The sequence below is a fragment of the Vipera berus genome, assembly GCF_964194415.1.
Source record: "Vipera berus genome assembly, chromosome: 6".
NCBI lineage: Eukaryota > Metazoa > Chordata > Lepidosauria > Squamata > Viperidae > Vipera > Vipera berus.
The window spans coordinates 62,563,991-62,573,703 of record NC_138208.1 but is presented as its reverse complement, the minus strand read 5'-3'; positions in this window follow the sequence as shown (position 1 = coordinate 62,573,703).

The window sequence follows — 9,713 nt, the reverse complement described above, 5'->3', positions numbered from 1 at the left end:
CTCATCCCTTTCTTCACAGAACTGTTACTGTATGAGGGGCGTCTCTAAATTCTCCTTGTCCCATGCTGGATTTTGTTCTCTTCAGAAGCTTTTGGCAGATTGGCAGCTGCTGGCAAGGGACCTGAGAGCGTTCCCGAGACCACTGAAATGAATAGCTGACAATGGCTCTGATTCACACATTCAGGCATCAAATATCTCTGAGATTCTTTGGCTCCTAATTGCAGAGCTATTTTCTTTTCCACCATCAGCTGATATTTCTTCCTTTTCCTCCTTTTTTGAAATACATATTTTTTTTGCTTGATGTAGTGTAGAAGCCTCTTTCAGGTGCCGAAGAAACTTAATAAGGCACATTTTGGAAATAGTAGCGCCTTTTCTCCCGTTAAAAAAGGAAGTATACATGATGCAGTCTGACATTTCTTGTAGCACACCTGCTTGTCTCTTCTCAGAGAAAAACGCTTTCTCTAAATGGGCCTTGAATTTGATTTAACAGTGATGTTTCTTGAACCTTTACTGAAACTGAGTAATGGTTAGTTCACCGACTGATAAAGATTCAGCAACAATCATATAAACAACCACTGAGTTTTTTCCATTATCAGTACAAAACCGCCTCCTTACCACATCTTAGGGAGGCATATTGAAGAAAGAAATCTCTGCCCAAGTGTACACACACACATATATATATATTGGTTCTAAGTGGGGACAAATTCAGATGCTGACATTTATCCTCATCTCTTTCATCATCATAAACACTATGAACTTCTTTCTTGAAAATTAATACTTTCATTCTTAATGTAACAAGGTAATTTTTTTCTTTAAAAAGAGAACTATACACACTGCAGTCTTTTTTCACTTTTAATTAATTTTCTATTATTATATTTGATTAGTGCTTAATAAACATCATGTTGTCTGGGTTAATTTGTTTGCTTAATAATACAAGTTACATTATTAGTCTCTACCCCTTTTTTTCCAACCACTGATCAAATAAATTCCATGTTTGAAAATATTCTGTATCTTCTTTCTCTTTGATCCTCAATGTAAGTCTGTCCATTTCAGCATGGTCCAATATCTTCTTGATTATCTCTTTTTCTAGTGGTGTTTCTTCATTCTTCCAGTGCTGAGCAAATACAATCCTTGCTGCTGTTAGTACATGCAATGTTAAATATACACTTTGCTTATCAGATTTTTCTGGTATTATACATAGTAAGAAAAGGTCAGGTTTAAAATCTACATGTTTTCCTAACATCTTTTCTAACCAAATGTGTATTTTTGCTTTAACAGAGGTCCACTACAAATAATAATATGTTCCAAAATTTTGGTTACATTTTCAACATTTAGTAGACATATTTTTAAACATTTTTGCTAATCTAGCAGTTGGTAAGTGCCATCTATAAAACATCTTATATAAATTTTATTTATAAGAAGTTGCCATTGTCAATTTATAATTTCTTTCCCAAAGATTTTGCCATTTCTCTAATTCTATATTTTTTGCCCATTGTATCAGTATCTTTCACTTGTTCATCCTCCATTATCAAATTTAATACAAAGTTATATAGTTTCTTAATCAGTTTTTCATCAGAGGTCAACAATATCTGATCAAACATGGTCTGTTCTTTGTAAAAGCCATATATATTTGCATCTTTATCATAGCTTGACTGTATTTGCAATTAAGGCCACCATGATAATTGAATCCCCTGGTCTAAAAGCTCCTGTTTAGATTTTATTTTCCCTTCAGTATCCAAAATATCCTTATATTTCAAAAAATTTTCATATTGCACCAAGTTCAGGTGAACAAATGCTTCTGGCATTGAAAGCCATCCTGGGATTTTCAAGTAGATTTTAGCTTTTATCTTTTCCCACACAAAAAGTAGTGAATTTCTTACATAGTAGTTTTGAAAGTATCTATGAGTTTTATTCTTCACATACCATATAAATGCATGTCATCCCAGTTGCAGATCATGTCCTTCTAAATATAACAGTCTTTTATATCTGAAAATTATCCATTCTTTTAGCCATGTTAAGACACATCCTTGATAGTGTAAGACCTGGTCTGGTAATCCAAATCCTCCATTTTCTTTGGATTCTTGTAGCATTTTCAGTTTAATTTTAGCCTTCTTTCTTTGCCAAATAAATTTCAAAATCAATATATTCAAATCATCAAAAAAATCTTCTCCATTTTTATAGGTACTGTTTGGAACAAGAAAAGTAGTTTTGGTAATATATTCATTTTCACAGTAGCTATTCTTCCTAACACTGATAGTTGTAAGTTTTTTCTTTTTTCCAGATCTAATTTTATTTGGTTAAGTAATTTTATGTAGTTATCTTCTTTTATCATTGCACATCTTGCTGTTAGATATATTCCCAAATATTTAACTTTCTTAACTATTTGAAAATCCATTTTTTCTGACAATTGTTCTTTTTGCTTAGATGTAAGATTTTTAACTATAACTTTTGTTTTTTCTCTGTTTATCTTCAGTCCTGCTACTTCTCTGAATTCCTCAATCCTTTTTGAATAGTTCAGGAGTTGTCTCCAATGGTTCTTCTATGATAAATATCAAGTTATCTGCAAACACTTGTAATTTATAGCTTTCATCTTTTATCTCCATTCTTTAATTTCTGGGTCTTGTCTGATGTTCCTGTTCAAAACTTAAAGACAATGCAGTCTTATCATCCACTTTAGGATACAGATGTTGTTAAAATCAAGTTGACAAATGCCAAAAATATTTTCCTTCTTACTTCAGAAGGCTAATTAGAAATTCAGGTCTTATGAATTATTTTTAATTACTACAATTTAATCTACTGTATCACTACTCTTTGTGACTTGAAGGCATGTTACACATTGGAGCACTACAGAAATTAACCATATTAATATTTATTTTTCAAAGAGTGTGGCCTAATAAATATGAATAAATAAAAATGTTCTAACATCTTAGCCATGCAATTGCTCATTCAATTATTTTTTTACCAAAACCATGTAGCTAAGAGGCACAATAAAATCTTACATAAACAAAATTCCAGTAATTGCATTTCTATACATGGCTGTGTGGACACTGTTATTTTATCATCAAAGTAAATTGTATAGCCTTGATATTTTAAAATCCAAATAAGAACTCTCATAAAATCTCTTCAGTGATGTGACTACATTAATTTTAAAGGTCTTACTGAAAATGGGACATTCCTTTCCTTATAAATATTGCTAGAGCAGATCAGATTTATGTTTTGATGCAAGCTTTATCAAACAAATAAGTTTGACATCTTTTCCTGGGAACATACTGGTTGCTAGATTGCCACTATTTGTTTTAACTAACTTTCACATAGCCCAGCAAAAATCAGTTTAAAGAAGTTGGCAAAAATAACATGCATGCATACTTGCACTAATATAGGAAATAATTGTGTTCTATGTATGTATGTAGAGGAGATGACCTCGATGGAGATATGCAAGATTCATAACTAGGGTGACAGAGAGGTAAAACATTTTGGGTCCACAACAGACACATAATAGTCAGAAGTGGTCCAGACAAACATCTGCCTAATTCACTGAACTATTAGAAGGAGGAGGAAGTGCAGCACAATCAAACTTGCAACTTTCTGTTATTAGAACCAACTTCAATAAAAACAGCCTTAGCCTTCCTGCAAAGTAGATTTTTTAAATTAATTTTACCTAGTGGGATTGACACCATCTTGCAAGTGTAATGGTGTTGTATCAAATAAATAAGTTTGCCATCTTACTCTGGAGAAATACATCTTGTCTCACGGCAGACAGTAGCCCACAGAAGATGAAAGTCAAAAAGCATCCAAGCCATTAATCCAAAATAGTAATGATTAAATAATATATAGTCAGGGTGTAATGGTGCTGCAGAGGTTATAATGCAGTATTGCATGCTAACTCTGCCCAGAGCCTGGAGTTTGATCTTGACAGGGCTCGAGGTTGATTCACCCTTCCATCCAGTGGTGGGATTCAGCCAGTTTGCACCAGTTCGGCAGAACCGGTAGCTAATTTTTTGTTGCCCAGGCCCAGAATGGACTTCCGGAAGTGGCATCCACACAGAGAACTGGTTGTTCACATATCTGAATCCCACCACTGCTCCCATCCTTCCGAGCTCAGTAAAATGAGGTCCCAGATTTTTGGCATCAATATTCTGACATTGTAAACTATAAAGCACTATAAAGTGGTATACAAGTTTAAGTACTATTGCTATGCAGGGTCCAAAAACCATTCCATTTCAGCTGATAAGAACAGAACTGACAAATTGACCAAAAGGACCATTTAACCTCCAAGCCTAAATGATTAAAGGACACATTTAATGTCCTATAATAGGCCAAGGGGATTGGGACTATCTGGATCTCCAAGGGGATGTGTCCAAAAGGCATGATTTGTAGGTCTCACAAGAAGACATTTCCTAATTAGTGGACCTGGAGTATGCTAACCCTATTGCTTCTGGTAGAGCAAGCAGAAACAATGAGAGTGAGGGTTGTCTTGGAAGTACCCTGTCCCTATGCTATGTAGGACTTTATAGATCCTACACCTTGAACTGCCCTCAAGCCCACTAGAACGTCACATGGAAGAATCATGGAGCACCCAAAACTCCCTATACTGCTGGCTTCTGGAGTTTCAACCTCTGATTGCTTTTTAAGGACAATCTGTATAGAAGCCATCTATATAGTAATTTTATTGAGAGCTAACTACAGTAAGGCATAAGTTACTCCAAGCAATAAGTTTTGTAATGGATAGGTTTGCTTTTTCAGCTATTTTTTCTCCAGGTTTTTTTTTTAGAGTTGTTGTTGTTGTTGTTAGCTGCGAAGTCGTGTCCGACCCATCGTAACCCAATGGACAACGTTCCTCCAAGCCTTCCTGTTCTCTACCATCTTCTGGAGTCCATTTAAGCTCACGCCTACTGCTTCAGTGACTCCATCCAGCCACCTCATTCTCTGTCGGGCCATTCTTCTCTTGCCCTCAATCTTTCCCAGCATTAGGCTCTTCTCCAGTGAGTCCTTCCTTCTCATTAGGTGGCCAAAGTATTTGAGTTTTAGCTTCAGGATCTGGCCTTCTAAAGAGCAGTCAAGGTTGATCTCCTCTAGGACTGACTGGTTTGATCACCTTTTTAGAGTATGGATAGTAAAATGGGTCAACTAACTGTAGAGGTACTACATCTGGGCTGCATAAATGGCAGAAAAGAGCTCCAGGTTTCTGTACATTTGCAGTTTACTATTGAGCATCTTGATTTTTTTAGCCCTTATGTAGTAGTCATAATTAACAAAAATGACTAGATAGATTTGATGCAACACAAAAGTGTATCTGGGATTAAATTTAACTTCTGGGGGGTTGTGTGACTGGATGTAATGTTAAAATGTAAAGATAAGCAAAATAGTTGTTAAAATAATATTTGTATGCCAGAATTTTTTTTAAAAAAAACCCACAACAATTTTTAAAAGTTTCTCTTATAGCCTTGTCCCTTTTATAGTGGAATCCTTGACCTGAATTTCAAAGGCTGGTGCGGGTCTCTTTCAAATGAAATTTGTTCATCTTTTTTGCAAAGGATGGGACATGTTGGAACTAGAGCCAGGGTAGACCCAAGGTCTCAACCATTGGAAGACAAAGCTCTTGGGGACTTTCATGAATAGATGAATGGGGCAGCTTAGTCCATCTTGTAAGTGATCATATACCCTTTAATGTCCTGTCCGGGCCAGATTGCATAATATCACAGCTACCTGAGTCAGAATATTTCACAAGTACTTTTCTTCTTCCCCAGAGCTAAAAATACAATATAAAATTGCAAATTGGGCCATTTTCTGAATTTTTATGACACCTCAATTCTTTCCTGGTGGGGAAAAAAAATCTTTTCAGTGTGCATAATGGTAAAGGTCTTTGAGTGACGCAAAGAGCCATGGGAATATACATGTTCAGCATTGCAAGACAAAATAGAAAGACCTGCACCTGGATCAGAAAAAAATGAAAGTATACAATATGATCAAGAAAGTAAAAGAATTGAAATGGAAATGGGCTGGTCACGTAACAAGAAAAACTGATGGCAGGTAGACCAAGGCAGTCATAGAATGGATCCCACTCGATAAAAAGCGTCCACGAAAGAGACCTAAAACAAGATGGATCAATGACATCAGCAAGTATTGCAGGCTCAGTTGACCAAAAAAAGCTCAGGACTGCATTGGTTGGAAACATGTGGAAAAGGCCTTCATCCTGCAGTGGATAGACAATGGCTAAAATAATGATGCTGATGATGAAGAATAATAATGGTAAAGCCAGTCCTGGGCATATACTTAGTTAAGTAACGTACCAAGAACTCTTCCAGATCTTTCATTAACTTCTTCAATTGTAATTGTAAAGTCAAAGGATAATTAATGAATTGGCACAGTGGCCCTTTTTCTTTAATAGGCATCCACTGTAGCAATGGTTGAAAACTCCTGTAATTGGCCAACTCAGGTATATTACTGACACCTATTTGTGAAAACAACTCAGAGAATACATCCTTCCTGGGTACAAACACTAATACTATAGCTTATAACTATACTATTCCAACAGTCAGTGTCAGCTCTGGACTGCTTTACTTAAATAATGTGAAGAAATCTTCACATTCCCACCAAGCCAATGGCTGTCTTCTTAAATAGTGACCCATGGTTTTAATATATACATAATATGCATAATTTTTTTTAAAAAAACTTAGTTTTTTATCGTCTCCACTTCTTTATCCTAGGAGAAACTAAATTATGAATTTGTCATGCACATTTTACACTTCTTAAAAGACTCAGAATCTCTGTTAATAATAAATTGGTCAGAACTACCTGGGCATGACACGGAACCTGCCATCTGATGGCTGTTCACTGGCCTGTGTGAAATCAACTAGTAGACTTTGCTCATTGCCTAACAGAACTTGTGTTTGCCTAATGACAACTGCTAAGACATTTAAACCCAAATTGGTCTCCTTTAACCAGCAGTTTCACGAGAGCGGTCAATGATTCCTGTTTAAAGACTGAATTTTTTGCTTCTTCACAGTTTCCAATCTGTACCAAAGTGGAAGTTCGTGGTAAGGCTCAAAGCATTCATCGCTGAATTGGACGTGCAAAAACGGATCCCTCCCTCTCCCTGTTGCTGTTGTTGATCCTTTGTCCTTGCTTGATTCCAAGTTCCACCAGTAATTATGCACACTTTTATCTCTGTTCCTACACAGTCTAAAGGCATGAGGTAGGCATCAGAAGAGTAGTCAGGCAGGATGTTGTGACCTTTTGTCAAGGTTGCTGTGGACTGAAACCAGCCACAGACAAGCAACCTAATCTGGCAGCCATCACTAAGGCATAAATAAATAATGAGGAGGCATGGTGTCTTCTTGCTTGGATGGACTGGATGTCCATAGTTAAGCCTGCCCACCCTGTGATAATCACCCCACTGCCCAGGCCAGGCACCTCTTCCCAGTGCCAGGATTGAAGGGGAACTGGCAGAATGGACAGAGACACATGCTACTCTGCCCCAACCCAGCTGCCTCCCCCTGCTTGCCTGGGAATGGGGAATGGCACTCTCATGAGTGCAGCAGTGCAGATGAGATGTTCTTCTCCTCTCATCCCATTTAATACCTGATATGCCTGAGGAGGGAGAGAGAGAAATGGGAAAGTGTGTTATTTGAAGGGTGGAGCAGGTGTTTAAAGAGGCAACCCAGATTGACAAATATTGGTATCTTTGGACTTTCAAAAGCTTTTAACAAAGCTCCTCCTCAAAGGCTTTTGAATAAGTTTAATGGTTGTGGTTTAAAAGAACAGGGAAACAGAGAATACACAAGTAGGAAGGTTCTGTGGTATGGCATTGATATTTTGTTGATCTCTTTTCTTTGCACAGTTGAAATGGAAACAATTGCTACATCCCTTTTGTAGAACTGTGCAGGAATATGGGCAGGAAACATTTATTGGATGCTCACTCAGAAAAGGTAAAAGAGGAAAGAACAACAAAATGTGAAGCAACAGAGCACAAAGCTTTGAGTATATTTTTTAAAAGCTCAAGCATAGAGCCCATGAGCAAAGGCAAAAGAAGCGCCACCTCCATTGATTTCTGAGAAAGGCATTTTATCTCTGGGAGGGCATGCACTAGCTACGACATGCACTCTCAGCCCACAGGTATTATTACCTAACAGGGACTTTGATAACCTCTACAGGGTGGGTAGAAAAGGAAGTATCATTTCACAAATAAAAGCAGTTTCTCTGTCAAAGAAAGTTTCTCCTCTCTCTAAATAAAATGAACTGACATTTTTTTAAATAAAGGAAGTATTTATATTTTATATCCTATATATTTCTCCTAGCTAGAGTTATATTTTTCAGTTCAAGTTCTGCGGCTCTTCCATTTTGAATAATTGTATTCTCTCATTTGAAAGGAATTTATCTGCAACGTTAATCTGATGTTTATTGTGCTCCCAGTACCTTACTTTGGCCTTGGAATTTATCTTTTATCAGAAACTCTATTCCACCTTGTTTTTCAAATACTTTGTCAGCACTTTGCAGCTACTTAGATATGTAATCCATATTGAAAATGATGTCCTTGCATTTAAATTGTTCAGCAAAGGGTTTTTATAGTTCTGCATAACATACTTCCTCTTTAGCTTTTTTGATAAACTTCATTTTTCTGTAGAGGAGCTGCCATTTTGGTAACATATCTTCGCTAACAATATAAAGATTTATTTTACCTTTCCTCTAATGTAATTGAGGTAAATGTCATATTGTTCTGACAAAAATCCTACAAATTCTAAAAGACTTTGCTATTTCATCAATTGTTGCTGCTGAGGAATGTTTGAAGTGTTGATCAGCTCTGGTAGGACACATTATGCTCCACTAGCATACATTACATGTATCAAACTTTGATTAAAGAATCTTCTTGACTTCTACTTCCAAGGCTATTTAGCACAATAAATTGATATTGTTGCTGAAGTGGTACTGCCAGTAAAAGCAAAAAACGGAGACCTTATGACAAAATCCTTAATATGAACAAAAACATCACTCTTCCCATATGTGAACTGTTAGAGAGCAAATGATAATAAAAAGAATATTGTATTGTTTGGTGTTATTATTATTAAGTCTTTATTGATTAGCCCTTGAGCCATATCAAAGTACAAAGTTCCAGCAGCATATTATCACTAAAATTTGATAAAAGTAATTTAAAATGGAATTTGATAAAATACAATTTAAAATGGAACTGGGATAAAATACGATTTAAAATGAAATTGGAATAAAATACAATATAAAATGAAATTGTAATAGAGTACAATAATTTAAGATATAGATAAATTAAGATAAAATTATATTTTGGAGTCACCCTTGCAATCTACCCCAATCAGTCCCACATATGCAGATCTCAACCGAATCATTTTGTTTAAGTACTGTGTGCATTAAATGTTATTTTCAGGTTCTGGCCGGACATAAGGTAAGTTGCTTTGATATGGGGATCCCAATGGGTCATTCGTTTGGTATATAGACCAAGATACCTGTCTCTCACCCTCTTATACAGGCAACAATCAAATAGGATGTGAGCCAGGTCTTCTACCTCTGCCGCTCCGCAAATGCAGAGACGCTCATTGTAGGGTATAGAATGAAATCTCCCATATCTGACTATTGTGTCAAGCTGTTCGAATCTCGCTCACGTAAATATCTCCCTAAGATGTTTTGGCAGTTGTAACTTCAAATAGCTGTCTACTTGAAAAGTACGTTTGTATTTACTCTGCCAT